We start from the raw sequence: 22,202 nt of genomic DNA, 5'->3' as shown, positions 1-22,202 counted from the left end.
CTACAATACAAACACTTCCTGAGTAGGTAAACAAAAGCTGTGGGAATCCATGCAACAGCAAGGTAATTGAAATGACATATAAGGCGAAAAGTGAACTCTAATTATAGGTTCGTAGATATTGTATCTTTGAAACAAAAAACAACGAGTAATACAAATGTTTTCATAATCAACACCTACACACACACACACACATATACACATAATCAACACAATCGCACTGCACCTAGAGATAAGTTGATTTATGAACGCAGAGCGCACAACACGTCGATAAGAAAGTGACGGAACAACAATATACAAACAACTCTCAACACTTTCTAACATTGTCCAGAAAACCCTAAATGGACTGCACTTACACATGTGAGTCACGTTATTAACAAACATATTTCACATTTTGTTACGTTCATAAGACAAGAATAAATCAATAGAAATAACTGTGTGAAGTACGTGAAGAAATTAAACACAGTATATAAGCAAGGGGAAGAAGGGTCACCGGAATGAAAATAATTCTAATTGAAATTAAAAGAAAATCAAATTTGAGAACTTTCCTCAAAAGCCAATATAATATATAATATCACAATTTTAGCTACATATGAATGGTAGGGCATTGGCAAATATGAACTGGGTTTATTAGATTACAAATTAAATACAAGCTAAACTTGATGTTGCATTATATACACATATTAAATTCAATGAAAGAATAAACTGAATAAAAATTAGTAGCATGACTTACAAAGCAATAAGTAGCTGTGCTCTTGTCTTGTGCCCGACTATGTGCTACCCTGGACTTTGCGATTGGAATATTACAATACTGCTTAGATATACTTCATGAGAGCCATAACTATACGAACTGTGATCGACGTCCTGTTCAACTATACATATAGCGCAAAAAAATCCTTATACCATTTATATCATAGTTCCAAGTAAGTAAAATCTAGAGATCAGTTAAGTTTGTATAAAGAAAGCAACTGTTCTCATAGAATTCATCAGAAAATTTGGTCTGCCGACAGCAAAACATATATACCTTGAAGTATTGTAAATACTCTCTCTCTCATCTAACAGAATTCCACTTGTAGTGCATAAGTTCTGTAGCCACAAATTGTGGCAACATGCTTTCCATATCATTCCGTAGTTTTTTACAGTGTTATTCGCACTTCTATAAATAGTTGGAGCTCCTGCTGAGCGCAAAAAGGAGAGAGAGTGAGAGAGAGAGAGATGCAGAACGCTTGATTGATTTGTTCGCATGTTGGCTCGCATTTGTTTGCGCCAAATGTTTCTCCTTCTAATTTTGGCAGCCAATTGCGCCAATTGGGCGGCAAGCGCGTCGCAAATATATTCGAATTGCAACAAATTGATTTATGACGAAAAAAGAGCCACAAAATGAAGAGAACAAAACAAAAACCTGATCAGATGCGAACAACAATGCGGATACGCAGCCGATGACCGACCGACCGGCCGAGAGCTTGGGCATTAGTATATAAATTTGTATATATACATTTGCATATACTATGTATAAATATACATATTTTTGTACACTTACATGGGGGGTGTTCATGATAGAGAAACGAGGAAAGGAAAAACAACTTTTGACGAGACGCGGCATGTCACGTTGATGACAGGCAAATATAAGAAGAGAAAATACAAATTTAAATATGCACAAAAGCTTGATTACATGAAACTTGGCGCCTATTTTGAGCACGAGCCAAATATTTGCCCATTGTTATAAATTTCTTGACGAATCTCATTTGACAGCGGCAGACATTAACAAATAAATCAGCTACAATTAAGGAACATTAAAAATGCAAATAAATATATTTTTTTATTTTGCCTCAAATGGCTTTTGCAATTTGTTGCAATATTAACTTTCAGCTGCAAATATATTTTTTATGAATTGTTAAAAATTCAAGCGAAATGCTAAACACACAAAAAAAAAAGTTGTATTTGAAAATTCGCTATTCTTAGGCGGATGGAAAATTGGGTCAAAAAATTGGCAGGCCGAACATAAAAGCGAGATAGAATGAGACACCAAAAGAGACAGAGTATCTGTAGACGAGTGAACTCTGCTTTATTTTTATACACACACACACATATATTTTAAAATGGCATTTTAATTGATTCTGAGTGTATTGGCAGAGAAATCGAATTACATGCAAAAAAAAAAAAACAATTTGCTCTCGCATTGGGCCACTGGGCTGCTCTGCCCGCAAAATGGGATCACGAGCCAGCGTTGCTCAACTCATTCAATTTGCAGCATCCTTTCAGGACTCTGCAGTCCTGTCACATTTACTCTCTGTCTCTCTGTGTGTGGGTCCTGGCAAAACTGCTGACATCATTTGCACAGCGTGCCGAATGCTCTGTAAAAGTATCTTTTGCTTCAATTTCCGGTTGTTGGCTTACACGATGATGTTATTATATGTACATGCAACTACAGTTGGAAACAATTTATGCCGCCTGCACACACAGCGAGCGCCTGTTCCAGTTACCAACTGCGATTGGGGTCAGGCAAAGGGGTTTGTTTTCAGCAAAACTTAATAACAATTTGCATAAATTTACAAGACTAGTGCTCTAAAATGAATATGAACGTGGGCTACCACTAAGCGAACCCGTACCCCTACCCGTACCCGAACCATACTTACTTCACTCAGTCTCTCAGTCGAAGGCGTTATCTTGTAGATTGCTCATAAGTACATGCAGCATTAACTGTAAGAGATACAAAGTGTTCAAACGTAAATTAGCCAAGTATATAAATAATGCTTATAAATCTTAGTTCATAACTATTATTGACACTTCAATGTGAAGGCCAATCAAAGAAATATATATATAAATAAATGAACATGACATTCTCCATTATCAGACGTGGCACAGACAAAGGCGAGGAGAAAAAATTCAATTGTTCGTGGTCTTTTTTGGCTTTCATTCCATTCAGGTTTTAGGAGCGTTGCGTGGGTCGTCAGACAAAGAATAATAATGCAAATCTTGTCTTCCAGCCACTCTGTACATGAAAATAATTGTTTATGTGGGCTGTTGATTGAGAGGTTTCGCGTTCGTGTCAACTATAGCTAATCGTTTAATGTTGAACTCGTATAGAAATTTGAGAAAAAAAAATCAATATTTACACGCTTAGGCATTTGAGTATTTGGCAGTTTTCATCGTACATCTGAGCAGGTGTGAAACACATTCCGAGACAGCTGAGCGTAATTGTGCTGGCTGCCAATTGGAATTCGATTAGAGCGAAAATTTTATACGCACCTGCAGCTGCCTAACTATGGACTATTGTCATCAAGGCTTACTGTATGCTATTCCTTCTATTTCTTTTGCAATCCACAGTTGGGCAAACGACCTCCTAATACCCGTTCACTGTCTGACAGTGGCTAGCCTATACTATTCTCGGATTTCTCTTTTGAGAAGCTCAACAAAAGTTGATCATTGCTGCTCTACACTTCTATAAAATCTTTTTTCTCACTTTATGTACATAAAATAGAGGTAAAGATAAATATACCTAATTTCTAATATATAGCCTATTGTACAAAGCTAATATACTCGTCTTATTTCTTGAAAGTGCATAAAAATCTCAAACGCTAACTTGCAGGCATCGAGCATAAAACGCAGTGTACCTACCACTACCAAAAAACAAAATAGCTAAAAAAGATTTTTCCAAGCCATTGCCGGCACGAATATGGCATTAAAGTCAGCTAAGACGACGCGCAGACGTAAGGCGATGGATAAGACCAACAACAGTCAACAGTCATCGACAGCACCAGCAGCAGCAGCAGCAGCAGCAGCAGCAACACTACTACCAGCACCAGCAACTGGCGTTCAAAAAGGTGCATAACGTAGCAAGTTGGCCCGTAAAATAATTCAAGCCTAGGCGCAAATTCACGTGGCCAAACATCAACAGCAAAGCAATGAAAACTACCGTAAGTGAAAAATGCATAAATAGAAATTCGATAACTAAATACTCTATTAATCAACTATAATATAATAGTGAGCTACTATATTAATAATATATATATATATTAACTATATGCATATGTATATATGAGTTTTGACTAAGAACTTGCCATTAAACCAGAGTTTGACTTTGATAACTGTATAACCTAAACTCTAAATATGGAATTTCTGCTAGAATTAATAACAGTAGAATTAATATCGATTAAAAATATATAGGTATTGTGTAATTATATATATATAGATCAATTAGATCATATATAAGAAGACAGATAGCCGAACAAGACAAAATCGAATCTAATTAAAAAAATATACATATATACCTTATGGGCTTGGCCGCGCCTACTTCTCCCTGTTATATGCATTTGAACAAATCTATTCTAATCTGAATTTACTGAATTTAGTAGTTACTTTAAACTCAACAATATTTAATAAGCATTTAATATCCAACCATCCAAACTAAAGCAGAATCAAAAACTAGAATATGGTTAACACATCAGATGTAAGACAATTATGCTACAGTCAAGAAATGGCTCAAGAAAGTTCCACTCCAAATCCTCTTATACCTTCTAAATTTCATATAAAGCTTTAATTGTCATCATCATGACAGAGCTATTTTGGTTTAAGATTCTGATTTGAAATGTCAAAACGTCAAAGCAAAAGTCATTATTGGATTTCGAGCAGCTTAATTAATCTGATAGTTTCTAATGACATCTTTTAGTTGTCATAGCAACAACAAAGCCTACAATATTTTCAGGAAATGTTAATTTATAAATATATATCTAAGGAAATTCATAGAGTATAGAGCTAGGACTTATCTAAAGCTTTTGTACATGCGGAAAAGTAATTAATTTTCTTTTCGAAATATGCTTCCCCTCCCATATAGTTTGTGGTCAGCTAACGAATCTAATTAGTTTTATGTATTCTATGTTTCGCAGCTGCGCATGTCACAAACTTAATGACAAGCCCAATGGAATCCTATCTACATAGTGTAGACAATAATAATAACAATGGAATTAACATGAGAGTCTGTGTATGTGAGTGTATTTTTGCCCCTCCATCTTAGCCATTTTTGGCAGTTTTGGCTGCCGTTGCCAATGAATGAAATTAAATGTTTTGCCCCTTCGGGCCAGAGACAACGAGGAGACACACACAGAGAAACGGCAAAAAAAAAAAAAAAAATAGTCTGGCACACTGCACAGCAAAGCCGGGCTAAGTCTTTTGGGCAATGGAGCCAGCCAGCCAAACACAACAACGACAACAACTCGTTTGTTGCCCCGTCAAGTTGCCAAAGTTGGCCAAGTGTGCAATGTGCAAGTGTTCAGTTGTTGTTACAGCCACTGCTGCTGCAACAACAACAGCAAACACGACAAGTGCAGCCAGTGAAATATGATGGCAAGCTGCGTGCGCGGCAAAGCAGGCGGAGATTGCTGGGACGCCTTAAGGAAAACTTGAAGCTGGCGAATAACTGCCTCCCCATGGTTGGACAACGGGACAACGAGCGATGTCGATGTCGACGTCGACGTCGGCGTCGGCGCTTTCACTTGCGCCGGCGACTTTTCCAGCATAACGAAACGTGTTTGCTTTGCTCTTTGAGCTTGCGCCTTACTTATTGTTATTATTGCTTGCAGCTGTTGCTGCCGCTGCCGCTGCTGCTGTTGTTGTTGTTGTTGTTTTGTCCCAATAAACAGCAACAGCGACAAATTGAATTCTACACATTAAACGTATACTGACCTGGCCACACCCAAAAAAAAAAAAAAAAAAAAAAAGGCACAAAAATATTCGAGCCAAGCAACATTATTGTATCTATGCAAAGCAACAATTTACATTTCTTTCTTATTAACAATATATTTTATTTTTGTTGCGCTTAATTTATTGTTGTCAAATGGAGAGGCAAAAAGTTTGTGTATTTATGCAAATATTTGCATAAATAATTATGCGCTCTGATGATATAATACTAGTTGGAGCTGAGTGGTTATTTGTTGTTGAGGTGAAGGTGCCAAAAGTCGAAATTGAAATATCGTTTGCTGTTTTTTCATTTTTTTCATTTCATTCTTCTTTTTTTCTTTCTTCTTTATATGTATACTCAATATAGTATTCAGCACCTGTCCTATACTATGTATATATGTATATAGAAAATTTGCTGTCTTTGGCTTATCTTATGCGAATACGAGCTTTACATCTATATGAGTAGTACTCGTATTTTAGAAGCTTTGCATATTTATTTCTCAGATTTTAAAGCTAGTTTAAGCCAGATATATCAATGAAAACGCCAAAGACGCACACAAATTGTGGCTAGCGTCCATTTAAGGCCGCTGTCATAACCTTAGACCTTAGCCAGGGGCAATGGCAAGTGTGACCTTAGACACCATTTGATGATACAGATACAAAAACAGATAGAGATGGAGATGGAGATACGAACGAGTAGTCAAAGCAACAAGCGAAATATAGCCAAAAGCAGTAAAATGTTCGTAAGTGGTTTAGGGTTTTAAATAACATTATTTAATATGAGATAGAAACCAAGAGAGAGAGAGAGAGAGAGAGAGAGAGAGAGAGAGAGAGAGAGCGAGAGAGAGAGACAGAGAGAGACAGAGAGAGACAGAGAGAGAGGGAGAAAGAGAGGAGGGAATGAGAGACAAGGATATACAGAGAGAGAAATGATAAAAGAGAAAGACAGAGATACAGATAGAAATAGAAAGAAAGAGAGAGATGGAGAGAGGATATAAATAGAAAAAAGAAGGAACAGGAACGACAACGTTAAAGGTTGAAAGAAAATGAGAAGAAACAGAAAAGATAAAGAAGGAAAGGGTTTACAGTAGTCTTAAGCTCGTTTTTAAAGTTTTTAAGTTCCGTAAATGATATATATAATATTTAATTAGAGCTCAAGACTCAGATTCGAAGACCCAGGGTTTTATTCATTCTTACATTTCTATAGAAGTTCAAGATATTATATCCTGTGCCAAAGTCTATCTGTCATAAATAAACAATTCTAATCTATTGATTTTGAAGCTAATTTAATGTAGCGTACTTCGCAAATTTATGACCATAAACGCAAAGGAAGTAATCAAGAGAAAATCTAAAAATAAATGTGATTTTATGGCTCTGTATAAATGTCAAACTAACCACTAAAGATAATGAACAATGAGTAAAGGTTATATTAGTAGTTAAACAGGAAGAATTAATTGTTGGAAAAAAAAGCCTAAAGTTTTTCCGCCACACACGTATTTTGACTTCTTGTAAGCGTTATGTAAGCCTTATCTGCAAATGTGTTTTTAAACGTGCGGGTTGCGCGACCGTTAAATATCTATTATATCAAGCGAGCTACAATAGCATTGACCTCGCTGTGAGCGGCTCCTGCTTAATCAGCAACATCAACGACATTTCAGCGCAGATACGCCTAGGCATGCAACAATGTGTGAATGACAGAGTATGCGTGTGTGTGAGTGTGTGTGTGTGTGTTCGACGTTTATTATACAAAGTGCACTCTGCGCTGTCATAATTAACATCTAAGCTACGATAAATGCAATTAGCGCTGCCAGCAGTCATTGACGTTGCGTCCCAGACCCAACCTCAGCCTCAGCCTCAGTCGCAGCCAGCGCCAGCCACCTCGCCCTGATTGCACTTTCATTGGTGGGTTCATTGTCGGCCCATGGCGAGAGATGGAGATGCACAGTTAATGGCATATGCCGGCAACGCCCCCAAACCTGCATGTCAAAAGTCAAAGCATCGCAACAACAGTTTATTGCCATCTTCAACGGACTCGACGCACTCCGACTATGTTGGCCCTGCTTTGTGTCGAGTGTGTGTTAGTCTTAGATACACACATTGTAACTCAAACAAACAAATGCAAGAACATAAACACAGCCCGGCATGCCGACCATATGCACAAGAAGAACAGTGCCAGAAATTCGGATATTTCATTTAAAAATACCAAGAACATGGCAAATGCATCTTTAGAAGACGCAAAAAGATACAAATGTATCTGTATCTGCTGCTGGCTCCTGCTTATTGAATATCTTCAGATTTTGGTAAGATATTTATATTGTCTGTTATAAAATGAAATTGTTTTGAAAATGGTATTATATGAATAAATAGGCGATGAGCAATCTATGTACATAGATACATCGAAGCAATTAAGTTGAGTTAAGGAAGGGACATTTTATAGATGATTGGATACATAGATGCAAAGATACATCAATGCTATGAAGCCAATTTAAGGAACATATATATAGATACTTCGATACAAAAATACATCGATATCTAAATACAGAGACACATAGATACACATACATCGAAGATGTCTATTCGAGATTTACAAGAAATTTAGGCATTTGGCAGCTAGTTTTTCTCACTGTGTACTTGTTTGAATTTGAGAAAGTGTAAACTCTTGAGATTTACTTGACCGACCCGAAATGGCGACAAGGCCTGAGGTGCATAAATCGCTATTTTCACGCATTTACCCCATGCCAGCCGCTGCCGCTGCCGCTGCTGCTGCTGCTGCTGCTGCTGTTGTAGATGTTGCTTTGATGTCTTAATGTCCTCTGGCGGGTGTTAAAACTAGGATAGGGGAGCGGAGCACTGAAAAGGGGGGACTGACAGGGGGCACCGGCGGCAGCTCAACGACCGTGCGTGAAAAGCGGCTATTAAAAATGTTTGTCTCTGGCAAAGGCAATGCGCCTATTTTTAGTGCATTGGCACTTGCCAGCTTTGGGGCTGTGCTTGGCCATGAATCCATGTACATAATATATGTTTACATACATATTTATATAGATATATACATATCTGCATATGCACTAAGTGCAAGTACACGTGTGTGCATGTGTGTTTGTGTGTGCAGGTGAAAGTATTTAATTATGCGCCTGCCTGTCTGCCCGCATGACAAATCTCTTGGTGTTGGTCAGCAATGTTGATGAATGATGCGACAACAGCAACAAAAACAACCTTGAAAAATGTCACGTTGCATTTGAAAAATGCGCTTTAATGAGACACATCAAAGCGAGTAGCATAGCATATAAGGCTGGAATGCCCAAGCACAAATTTTGTACAGACCGGAAAGCGAACGACCAAATTGGTATTGTCGTTTTTCAATGGAAATTGCCGCAAGGCAAACCACGCCTCGTCACACACATACACACACACACGACGCCATGTGGCATCGATAACACAAGTTAAACACTCACACTTACACACACACATTACCAGAATAATAAAAACAAAGTCTCTGAACTAAACGCAGGGCTGTTTATTTGATATCTCTGAGTTTGTCAAATAAACGCAGACATGGAATCCATCAGCTCGATCTACAGAAGTGCACTGCCCACCGCACCTCGCCCATTCTGCTTCGAGTGGTGTTCAAGTGTCGCCGCCTTCAAGACAAATGGCAAACAAATGTCGCTGCTTAAACGCAAATTTCACTTTCAAATGCAAAAACAAAAAAAAAAAACAAAAAAAATAAAATAAAAGAGATGCGAGGCAAGCGGCAGATTCTCTTGCAACTGCAATTGTGTCTGATGCCTTGGACAGGTTTATGACTTGGCCAAGTGCGTATGCCATGTGTGTGTGTGCGTGTGCATGCGTGTGTGTGTGTAACGAAAGTGAAACGTGTCTTTGGCAGCGCTGCATTGGCTACACTGCACGCCTCATTTAAGTTGCGCACATGCTGCAAATATTTGCCAAAGCAAATAATAATTGTTCTTTAATTGTGATGCTCACACAGCTACACAGTAATACGTATAGATGTGTATATAAATATATATACATATATATATATAGTCTTATATACATTTCAACATGTGCCTTACTGTTTAGCTATCCACAATTTCCTTGGAACTGCAAATCACGGCCAAACAGGTCGTATGAGTAATAAACGATTGCACATACGTATACGTTTATATAAATATTTATATATAAAATCTAGTAGTCATGTTAATTGCGACTGTAATTGCGCTAATAATTACTTATTAATCGCCAAAATGCAGCCATCAGTTGTGCTTGTGGCTGACGCTGCGTATGAGCAATATTTAATTACACTAAATTGCCACATAAACAGCATAATACTTAGAAAACATTGAAAATACATATATAATTGAATACTAACAAAAACGTAATTATGTAGACTTGTGCTAGAGACAGTAAAAGAAAAGATGTGAGAGAATCTGTATTTTCATATTCTATATATATTCTTATATTTAAATATAATTTTTTACATTAACGAAAGCCTTTAAATAACCCATTTACTTTTCTATTTTTAATACAAGAGAATCGTTTCAGTCTTAGCTCTTCGCATCAACTTTTGCCATTTACTTTAATCAATTTCGCATCGAAAGTAACAATTAAAGTGCAGCCAAATGAAAACCAAAAGTATTTTTATTCATTTTCTATTTATACATGGATTTTGTTTTTTTCTTTCGATTTTTGCCTGAGGAGGAGCGACGGCAGCGCTTGAGGCATATTTTTAAACAAATTTTCCCGCCTCGCCGCGCCGTGCTGCCGTCGTTAGCAGAAGAAAAGTTGCAACAATTGTTGTTGTATTTTTTTTTTTTTTTTATTTATTTATTTTGTTGCTGCATACGAAAATGCTTGTACTTTTGTGTAAGACAATTTCATTTGTAGTTAGTTAGCGGCGAATATTTGCACAATCCTCGGCCCACTGGCAGGGCGAAGAAGAAGCAGCTGAGATTGTTGCTGCTGCTGCTGCTACTGTTGGCTTTTAGTTGTTTTGTTTCGGTTTCGGTTTCGGTCCTCTGGGCGCTAATTGAGTGAGCACACGCCAGTCAGACAGTCAGACAGTCAGTCAGTCAGCCATTCAGAGGAGAAATGAAAAACGCGACGAGGCCAGCAAAATGTTTTACAATAGATGTAATGCAACGAGCTTCTATATGGGCCGTCTCGCATCCAACTGAAAGACGGACGGACGAACGGACGGGCAACATATGTGGCTTGTTGTAGTTTGGTTTTGCATTGGTTATGCCTGCTGCAGTTGCGGCATGCAACACACACACACACACAGGCAGATGCTATATACTTCGAGGAAGTGCCTGAGATAACATTAAACGTGCATAAAGCAATAAGGAACACGCAGACAGCAAAAGGCTGAACGCTCAAATACCCTGTAACTGGAAATTCTATAACAAACCTACGAATCATGCAAAGAGTTATCTTGTAAATTAGATTAAACATTAAAAACATAGAAATTTATATATACTTATTATGCGGTCAAAGAGAAAAGCTAATGCATTGCTCTGGTCAATCCACTTTAATATGAGCTGCATATATATAACTGACAAATATATATATATATATATATATATATATATATATATATATATATATATCTTTACACTACAGCTGCGGCATCAGCGCACTTTATCGCATTACAGCATGAAAAATTGTCATAAATTTAATCCGATAAATTTTGTTTCATTTAGTGGACGACACGCTGCTTGACCATCTAATCAACAACATCATCATCATCACCATCATTATTGCTATTATTATTGCGTATATTTTCATTATTATTATGGCTTCTGCTGCTGTCAGTCACATGACAGAATTTTTCTAGCCTACAGACATCACTCCATGTCGCACAGCAGAAATTTTCCAACAATTCCATTTTATATTTATTTTTTTGGGTCAGATTTTCATGGTGCGTGCAATGGCACTTTTGTCTCTCTCGCTGCCTGATGGAGTGATTGAATGATGGACTGCTTGAAGTGCCAATAGAATTATTCAATTTACACATATTTCAAATGAAATTAGCCAACGGAGTCTGAATAGTTGCGTAAACTTTGCAAAGTACGAACAAGTTTTTAGCATCGAAATCGATGAATTGCCCTCACCTTCTCTCTCTCTCTCTCCCTCTCTATCTCCCCTCTCATTCTCTTTTAAATTGGCTGTTGTTATGGTGTTTTAGTTGGGGCGATTGGCACAATTTGCCCAGCTCTTGGCATTTTCAATCTACGCAAGAATTTGCTGTCGCTGTTAATTTCTGTCGTGCGTTTATAGACTTGAATCACACGCATTACTCATACGACATGTTGCAACAGTTTTAGATTAGCCAGTAAAAACGAAATCGTAATTTAAATCGAAGAAATTGTATTTGAAAATTGTACAAAGATATTGTTATTAATTTAAATTTTTTTAAATGTTTTGCTTTAATATAATTTAATTTAAAAATCATTAAAAGCTATAGGTCTTCACGATATTTCACATTTGCTAAAATCATAGCTAAACTTAAGCTGATCTTAATCTAAGCTCGAACTGATTAATAAGTTGTATCGCATTTTCACGAATTATAAATTACTAATTTTTTTATTGTTTTTAATTATTAAGCTTTTCTTTTTTTTTTAATTTCAACTCTCACCATTGCAAAATTTGTATATTTCTACTTTGCTTTTAAAGCGTTTTTGGTTTTATTTTCTTTAGCTACATAATCTCCACTTGGCCGGCACGTGCAGCGTCTTAAGTGGCTTAGCTCTGTTCACCTTGCCACCGGCCAGTTGATCTATTTGTCTTTTTTATAAACTGTTTATAATTGTTAACATTTTGGCGGCTTGGCTGACACTAGACAAGTTTTTTTTCCATTTGGGCCATAAAATTGTCAGCTACTTTGCCATAATAGGCATTACAGTACGCGTGGGCGTGGCACCACAGGCGCCCACCACTCACAATATCGAGCGCACACTCACATACACACACCCAACTCACATACAAATAGATAGACTCATATGAATGAATGTATTCGATATTCGGGCATCGCGTGTGCAGATTTTGGCTGCGTTGGCGTGTGTTGGCCCATTTCTGTAGAGCTCTCTGATTCATTGGCCAGATTCCGTGGTGCTGCACAATGTATTATTATTATTATTGTTGTTGCTGTTGTTGTTGTTGTGGCTGCTACTGCTACTGCTGTTGTTATTGTTGTTGTAATTACTGTGACTGCTTACGTTTGCAGCCATTAGGCGCACGAGTTGGCCATGAACCAGTGACTGCCTCACCGACCTCCCTCCCTCCCACACAAGTTGAATAAATACTTTTGCTTAGCCACACAAAAACTATGTTTTATTTGTGTTTTATATACAACACAAAAAATTTAGCAAAAGTATAAAGTAAAAGTGGTCTAGTGGGCTACAGTCGACTATGAAATACTCTAAGATAGCTAATACTATTTATTATACTTTATCTAATCATCCTATTCTTTCACGTTTCGATTGATATAGTACCTCGAGGAGTAAGTGGAAGCGAAAGTAGACCAGTTTAACAATAATAATTCCGTTCAATAAATAATAAAAATTTGATTTGCAAACAACAATCAAAAGTTTAGTTTTACAACGAGAAGAAAATAAAAGTTTATTGCAAATTATGTGCTTAAGAAACAAATTATCAAAATTTGATTTAACTTGATTGATTGCGAAATTGTGCTTCAGCAATAGTTGCAGTAAAACCGTTATAAATCGAATACAAACTTGCGCAACTTGGCAGGTCTGAAGCTAGTTTAGATACTCACACACACATACACACACATATATTTTATACACATATTTTTGTTGCTTTACGCGCTGACGTCACACACCTAAGCTTCGCCCATTGGGGAGCTTACAGTGAATTGCATTTAACTACTGTCAATATCCGTTGGCAATGCATTCAAGCGGCAATAAAAAAAAACTAGATGTGTATAATATGGAAACCTATCTAAAGACACCAACCAGCAAAGAGGAGGCTTGTAACAGAACATTGCAGTGGGAAATACCGACTGCTGAATACTTGTTTATGGTTCAGCAATAGCTGAGCTTCTTGTTATATTGAGAACTATCTTACAATGAAGCAGTAGAGCAATATATTTAACAGAATTTGAGATAAATATTAAGATTAACATATATTGTTCTTAACTTAAATATTGACATTGAATTTAAGTTCCATTAAAAAAATGGTGCTGCTATTATTATGACCGCAACTTAAATTTGTTAAATTTTATAATATATGTACTATATAATATATACACTAAATAAACTTCGCATTTTTATTTATAAACATAACATAACATAAACACGAATATAAAATCGTAATACAAGTATCTCGCAATAACAGCTCTATCAATAATTAAACTCATGATATATGAAATTTAATGATTATTGGCTTGGAATTTGTCTAGTGTGTGTATACAAATAATTATAATACTAACAGACCTTTAAGCATTTAATCTAAATTGTATATTTTAATTAAAATTGTTAATTAACTAGTTTGTCATACGATCTGTACTTATGTCAATTCACTTAATATACTCGTTTCACCTCTTGAGCGAGTAGCAAACCTAACAGAATACAACAAATGGAGCATTTTTTCGAATGATTCTCGCTTGGCTAACCGCCCGCCCGATCTGCTTCCGCTATGTGCAAAAGCTTCAGGCAGAGCTAACCAAACAAAACACAACAAAACAAAAAAACAGAAAAACAAAACATGGAAAAAGAATAATAACTGTGCCATGCTCGGGGTTAAGTGCAAACGTCATAAACGGGACAGAATCGCAGTTGGTTGGAGTTGGAATTGGACTTGTTGGAGTCGCTCCATTTCTCTTCATTTCTCTGCTGCTCTCTCGCTCTGTGGCAGTGGTTGCCCTTTAACTGTAAATGCCTGTGTGTACATAGTTTAGTTAACTCTCAAAAGCAACGCACAAAGCAACATGACAACAACAACAACAACAACAACCAGGGGTGATTCATGCGCAACCAGCAACATCAACATTAACAACAACAACAACAGCAAGCACAACAACTAGAACTTGTTTATTACACAGCTCGACTCCAAGCTGAAGCAACTTCAGCTGTTGAACGTGAAGCGTGTTGCTTGAAGCTTGGAGCCTGTAGCTCGAAGCATTGGTCAAGCTGCTCCGCTGGGAGCTTCTACAAATGCTTTCCCAATTATCTGCACAAAATAATGCCCATGGCCACGCCCCGTTTATTGAGGCTTTGCTGCGGTTGCCATCGACTTTCCAATTGATAATCAACCGAACAACTGCCTAGCTCCACACCATTTGGCTCTCGGTCGATTGTACGGTACGCTTTGCCCTGCATTCGAGCCATATATAGCCAGCAATTGATATGGTTTGCGCACAGCTGATGCCGCTTAGACCCTCAGACCCATAGACCCAATTTGGTTCGGTCAACACGCTTATCGTGCCCCATTTCCCCTCGTTGATAACGGGCGGTATTTTACTAGTATTTCTTTTGAATATCATTTTGATTAGCCTTATCGTCCGTCGCATCGTGCATAGGTGTGCAAATATTCCGAGTCAGATGGCCCAGCTATATATATGGAAACATTGGCGCCATGGGACGAGAATTAACTACAAATTACAAACAGCGATAAGGTCGAGGCATTGATTAGCAAGGGCATTCATGTACACCAGGTGATTGCGATTGTAATTCTGATACCGAATGTAATTGTGCTCGTAAGTAAATTTAATTACGAAAACAATTACATATATGGAGCTAAATTAATTAAAACAATATATTTACATACATGTAAGTAAATGTAAAGGGTATTCATAGAAGAATTCTGGATAAGTAAAAATGCATGAATAAGATTTTATATACACAGCAAAGTGTACATCTATATCGCAGTGGATATAATTAGAAATCTATTTTAAGGAAAATTTTGATTGAGGAAATTCAAATCTAAACAAATATCAAAATCAAAAGGCAACAATCTATAAACTGTAAACAATTTGATGATTGAAATAAAATCTAATTTTACTATCGTATCTATTCACTGCTGGATTACAATTTACTTTGAGATCTTATTTAATATTGATCTAGATATGTATATATCTGTAAATTATACCAATTTGTATATTCTAATCAAGTAATCTGGTTGCAAAATGAAGTAACCCGAACCGGACCTTATATAATATTCGTAATTGTCGAACAATTTTGCAGAAACTTGAGCCAGCTGCTGCTAATACTGCAAAGTAATACGATGCTAAACACCATCGATAACTGTCAAATCGAGCAAAATTATACACATACATATATGCACACATATCAAGAGACACAGGTGAGTCAAGCGCAGAGACCAATTGCTGTCCGATGGGCGCCATTACTTGGGGCCGTCCTACATTTTGCTTGCAGGTGGGCGCTCTGCAGTCCATGGCTGACTAGTACAGACATGTATATATGTAGCTCTATATATATAGATCATAGCTAGCATAGATATGTATATGCCTCTCTCTATGCATATGTAGATCGTATCTTGCTTTACCACCCCCCTTACAAAATGGCCCAAAATCAAGCTGAAATGTTTACATTCGACATGCTGTACTTGCGGTACATTTGCTGATGGCAATGACCTATGCGAGGCAATAAACGAACAACATACTGCTCTCTCGCTCTCGCATAGATATATTTTTGTTTTGGGCTGATGACCATAAATAGCTAAAGCAAGCTTTTTGGGCGGTTTACAATAATCAAAACAACAATAACAATCTAACGTTAATGTGTGCCGTAATTTGTTTTTGGTTCAATAAACTTGCCAGCAGAAACAAACCGCAAAGAGAAATTATTATGAAATTCGAATTTAAAAATCTAACTAGAAATGCGCCCCAAAACAAAATGGCGGCCGACAACCAAAATAGTTTCGCATAATCAAATATAGCGCGGAAAATTGTACAATTAAATGTGAATTACAACAACAACTACAGCAACAAAATAGATGAAAACAAAAACCACAGGAAATGTTAGAAAGCAGAGCAAACAGCCCAAAGAGAGCCAACAAATAATAAAATATAGTCACAGACACACACGCATGCACGCACACACTCACACACTCATGCTAATATCATATGTGTATAGAAAATGGTGCAAATATCACTTGGATCTCGACGGCGCCAAAGCAAGAACCAACAACTTAGCCAACAGCAGAACCACAAGAGCAGCCCCAGTCCACAGCTCCCCAGCCCAGCCGCCCATGCCACACCCCGCCGCCGTCTTCTGCCGGACCCAGTCGCATGCAATCACAAGCTGCGCCGCTTTTCACGCTAATATTAGCAGCAAATAGCAGTGATAACTGTTTAGTAGGCAGGTAGTGTGCTGGCACGACTAGCGCATACCCTATAAATCATTTGTACTCAAAGAAGAATTTTTTGGATAAGAGGGGAATAGTATTTTAGGAATATATAAATAACAAATAGTGAGATGGACTGAAACGACTAATACATATATAACCTCTATACCTTAAGTTTTTCATTTGAATAAATACTCAAGTATTAAGAAATATATTTCTACAATATACAAATAATACCTGCTAGATAGACCAGCAAAAAGTTGGAATGACTAGGAAATACCCTGTCAAACATCTAATATTATTAAATGAATAATTTACTATAATTATTATAATTATATCATAAATAAAAAATTAATTCTGCTTATTTTATATACATATATATCTTTAAAATAGTCTGCAATATATTTATATATACATTTTTTTTTAAATAATATCCTAGACCACACAATATACCCTATCCCTCTATACACAGGGTATTCAACATTGAGGAACTTAACACGGCATTTCAAATTTTCACTTGTGAGGAAAGTTTTTGATTCATTTTCAAATGCCATTTGCAATTGTTTACTATCTTGAAGAGCAAGAGGCACAAATAAATGTAATTCTCATTTGCCGACTAAATACATTTTTTGCTTATTTATGCTGCTCAGGGCTTGCTTGCTCTATACTAAATCGATTCAAATGTCATCAAATCGAATTGAACTAAAAACTTTCGCTGATGGCAGTGAGTAATTAAAAATAGTATTTGTCATTTGCTGCGCTTCGCTGTGGCCAGTTTCGATTTCGCAGCAAATAGACATTTATTTTCGTTCGATGTATTATTGGCCCAATAAACTTTGCACCTCGTGATTCTGGCAAGCGACCAACAGAGAGCGTCGCAGCATTTCACTAATTAAAATCGGGCGCCGAGAGCCCACAAAAGGGCACAGCGCGAACCCAGATTGATAACAGTCAAATGTCAGCAGCCAGCCAGTGCGGCTGTCACACAGAAAGCAATCAGTCAACTGTAACGGTTTATCAATTGCTTGCAACAGCAGCTGCAGCAGGTCAAACTGGGAAATCGACACCAAACCGTATGCAACACTGCAACGTGAAGTGACCTTGCCTAACGTTGTGCACAGAGCTTATATAACCGCTTGGATATACATATCCAGAAATTCGAACTATCTATATTTATAAGCCAGTGAATCAATAAATTGCTGCGCAACTTAAGCACAGTTAATACTCTATTCCCATTCCATAGTAGAAGGGTAATTGCTCGAATTTTCATTGCTTTTGTCATTTTGATACCCTTGAATGCATTGTAAATGTAAATGTAAATATAAAACTAATCATCATGATGAGCTCAGTCAATTAATCATATCCCAAATAGGCATATATGTATATACATATTTTGGCATGTTAACTTGACGACTACAAATACAACTCAGATTTTAAATATTCGCATTTTGTGCACGTGATTTTAACAATAAACGAAATTTTTACGATTCTATCAATAGATTTCTTAACAGTTTTTAAAAACAATGTATTTATATTTAGCTAACTGAGACGATTTTTATTAGGCAAGAGTTAATGAGAAAAAAGACAATAAATGACAATTAATGAAACATATGACATAGTAAGTTGTAAATACAGAAAGTATCTAGATATCTATCTATAATTGCCAGCAAAATTCATAATACTATCGTTTCTGGAATTTCCAATAGATATTGAATTTTGAATATTGAATTTATTTACAATGAAATTAAAAATCAGTTAAGCTTGCTTGTGAATCTCTAGAAAAAGTTTTTTTATTTATTCTACTTAGAATCAACTCATATTTATATACATATGTATGTCGAACAAAAAAATAAAAATAATTAATCATAAATCAACACGCAACCAGCTGAACTCACCTTAAATTGCCAAATTTACGACCAACAACATTTGTGGTAATTATAGTATAAAAAATAAGGAAACAATAGAAGAAACCTCAATTTTGTTAGCTGTAATTTCGCGTCGTTCACTGAAAGCAAAAAGATAGAAATATCATATATAACAGATTTTTAATAACATGTTAAATAGTAAAATAGTATATAATAGAAGTATATTTTTTGTTGTAATTATATTATATTAAATTATACAAATTCACAACAATCTATAGAATCAAATTATTAAGTTGGAAGAAGATTTACATATTTCAAATTATTTTATATATTTCCCGATTTCTGTCTTTCATATTCTTTTCTTCCCTAGTTCTAGATAAGATTATCTTATTTTATTTTCTGACGGAATTCTCACTTTTATACTCTATTCTTTTCCCTCTTTTCACGTAATATCGCATTCTTCTTTTTTTTCAGGTAATTTTTTTCTTTTCTGCATATTTCATCTCTTTCCTGATCTTCTGTACTCTGCAGTATTCTTCTCCCTTCTGCGTTCTTCTCTCTTCAGTTCTTCTCCAATCGTTGATGATTTTTTGTCTTCTCCCTTATTAACTTCCTCTCTTCGCTGCATCAATTTATGCCAAATTTAGTAAAAATAATGGAGTGTCTTATACTCCAGCATACCCCTACATAGGATAATTTAGCTCACTTTTACCTGATGTCACATTTCGTGTGTTTGTTTGCCAAGGTTTCGTATTAGTTGAAGTACGTCATATATCGCGAGGCTTTTTCCGTTGTTTATAATTAGCGTATGTGATTCATATGCCCAAAAGCAAAGCAGAAGCAAATCGAGAGAAATGCTTATAAACAAAACGATTCCTAGAAGATTCCGGCGGAAATTGTACGGCTGTCAAATTCGACGTGACATGCACTCAGAAATTACTATTTATAAACACTTTTCATTCACTTCAAAGTGTCCATATGACACAGATATAAATAGGTATACACCCGCCATCGAACTTGACGACCTGTCAACGCCTCAAATTAGAAATTAGAATTTTTAGCATTCAGCATTCAGTATTTGTTTTGATAAGCCTTCACCCGACATCACAATTGGCAATGCAATATGCAAAAGCAACATAGAACAATACGATGCGATGCAATCATGAAATTGACAGCTCCCACACGTTAGCGATACAAATCTATTATGGCAATAAATCACAAACTATTTTGTCAATAACTTTAAACAATTGCCAGGCGACGGACGGGGCATAAACTAAGCGAATGCAATTGGCAAAGTGTTTGCCCCGTGGACAACCTAATAGATCTAGTCTAACCGTGAACTTTAAATGGTAATTGATGTGAGCAGAGCAAATCAATAAAGCAATTTATGTGATTAAGTTGCAATGGAAAGGCAAAGAAGGTCTAGAGGAAATATAGACTAAGCTAAGCCCATTTAGCACTGCATTCTGAGTGATACACATATTGTCTATATAGACTGATGACACTTTTAAGAATCCATTCTTCCATTTTTGTGAGTTGCATGAGTTTGCCTTTTCTTTTAATGTAGCATCTTAATTTCTAAATGAAAACTTGTTCATTGCCGAGACCTGAGATCTACTAGACAGTAATGTGAAAAATTGTTTCAGCTTATCCCAGTTGGGTGCAACCTACATTTGATAAACTGTTCGTTCTCTAAGCACATTAGCTTTGGCAACACTTTCCACCAAGCCCTAACGATTCCTCGATTCATCGAGCCGAAGCCCAGACTCGAGCCCAGAAGCTGTCGAAGCATAAAAAACAAAACGAGAGAGAGAGAGAGAGGGAGAAGGAGAGAAGAACTTAATCATATTTGCGGCACAGAGCACGAACAGAACTAGGCAAGTGAACAGAGCTAAATGAGTGAATGAGTAGCTGCAGCGGAATAAGTGTGTATGAGTGCTGGTGTAAATACTCACGAGTGCTCGGGAGTGTATTGGTGAATGGCTGTGTGAGCGTCTACGGCTGGCTGATTTGCATGCTTTGCTCGCTTTGGCGGCAAACCTGATCAAATTTTCATAACAAACTGGAAAACTGGGCTCGAATTAAAGGCCAGGCACTGCTAGCTAACGTGAACAGCGATTGTTTTCGTTGTTGTTGTTTTTCAATGGGAAAATAGTGAAAATTCAATTGGAAACAAAAGACTAGCCAGCTAGGGGTCATGGCCACCAGTGACAGCTGGAGACTTGAGTATTTTTTTTTTTCTTTTTAATTAATAATGCCTGAACCTCACCTGTAGAAGGTGCCCGACAAGCTGACCACAACAACAGCGAAAAATATGATATGGATAATGGCCATTTGCTGATGTCGGCTTTGTGATAAAAGTTGTGTGAAAGTGTTTGACGGACTTGGACGGCAAGACGGCAGCCAATTGACGCCTTCACTTGTCCCAATGCTAAGGCGATCAAAATGTGATTAATAATCAATGAAAAAGCACACACACATAAATATATATTCACAGCGTCACGTGAAAGGCAAAAGAAATCGAATAGGCATCTAAAGGCCTTCAAAAATTGAACTCGATGTAATGAGCGACTGAGCGATAAGCAATTTTTTGCGGTTTCATTTGACGGCTCATAAAAAAGTCATGAAAAGAAATGAAAAAAATATGTGAAGGCAACTATCAACATGAACAGCTAAAAGTTTATCCAATTGCTTGCTCTTTTATTGCATTAGAATTTGTTGTGTATATCAATTACGCTTGCGCACACTTTTGCCTTTTGTTGACATTAAGGGAAGAGGTTCACATAGAGCCGCTACTCAAATTTCGGGTACCCTCAACGCTTTCTGTCGGTGTGCGAGAAGCCATTCGATCTTCAAGTGCTTCGCGGTCCTATAATGCCCATCGGGAATTGGGTCGGTGCGGAGTGAATCGAAGTCCTGCAGCGTGCAGGGATATTTGAATGCCAAGATGGTGTTGAATACTCGATATCTGACTTTCTTATATCGAACATATGTTAGGCGTTATCTTTATTAAGTCGTAAAATTTCAAAAAATACTTTTTATCAATGGTTTGTCGTTCTGCTCACCAATATGTACATATCTCAGATAGCGTTCACTCCATATGTTCCGCTTTAAACCTCTCTCAGCCTATTTCTTTATCTTTCTATATATAATCTATTGCTATCAAATTCTTCGTTCATTTCATCATCTCCGTATCTATCGATCTATATATGAATTTACATACATATATGTCTGTCTATTTCACTTTTTCCATTTTACTCTCCATTTCTCCTTTTTTCTCAATATTTTGTGCCTCCTTCTATCCGTTCTGCTCTTTTTTTGGTGCCTCCTACCTTTTTT

At 36.8% G+C, this 22,202-nt stretch overlaps 1 protein-coding gene and 1 long non-coding RNA gene across 2 annotated transcripts in view; one reads left to right on the top strand and one right to left on the bottom strand.

Moving 5' to 3' along the window:
• Positions 1 to 22,202, bottom strand: part of LOC108615232 (Molecule interacting with CasL) — a 44,079-nt gene that overhangs the window by 16,627 nt on the left and 5,250 nt on the right. Inside the window, exons 3-4 of the mRNA XM_089468114.1 lie at positions 18,894 to 19,003; positions 2,634 to 2,697 (exon numbers count right to left, since the gene is read on the bottom strand). The gene's annotated coding sequence lies outside the window, so the exon portion shown is untranslated. The remainder of the gene's footprint in view (positions 1 to 2,633; positions 2,698 to 18,893; positions 19,004 to 22,202) is intronic.
• Positions 150 to 7,938, top strand: LOC149270573 (uncharacterized). The gene is made up of 3 exons (XR_016269989.1): positions 150 to 357; positions 3,587 to 3,914; positions 4,884 to 7,938. It is a non-coding gene; the product is annotated as an uncharacterized LOC149270573 (long non-coding RNA).

Source organism: Drosophila arizonae, chromosome 2 (genome assembly GCF_054131065.1).
Source record: "Drosophila arizonae isolate 15081-1271.41 chromosome 2, UAZ_ARI_1.0, whole genome shotgun sequence".
In the NCBI taxonomy this organism is placed as follows: domain Eukaryota; kingdom Metazoa; phylum Arthropoda; class Insecta; order Diptera; family Drosophilidae; genus Drosophila; species Drosophila arizonae.
Note: the sequence above shows the minus strand (reverse complement) of the source record. Positions and strands in the feature narration are given on the sequence as shown.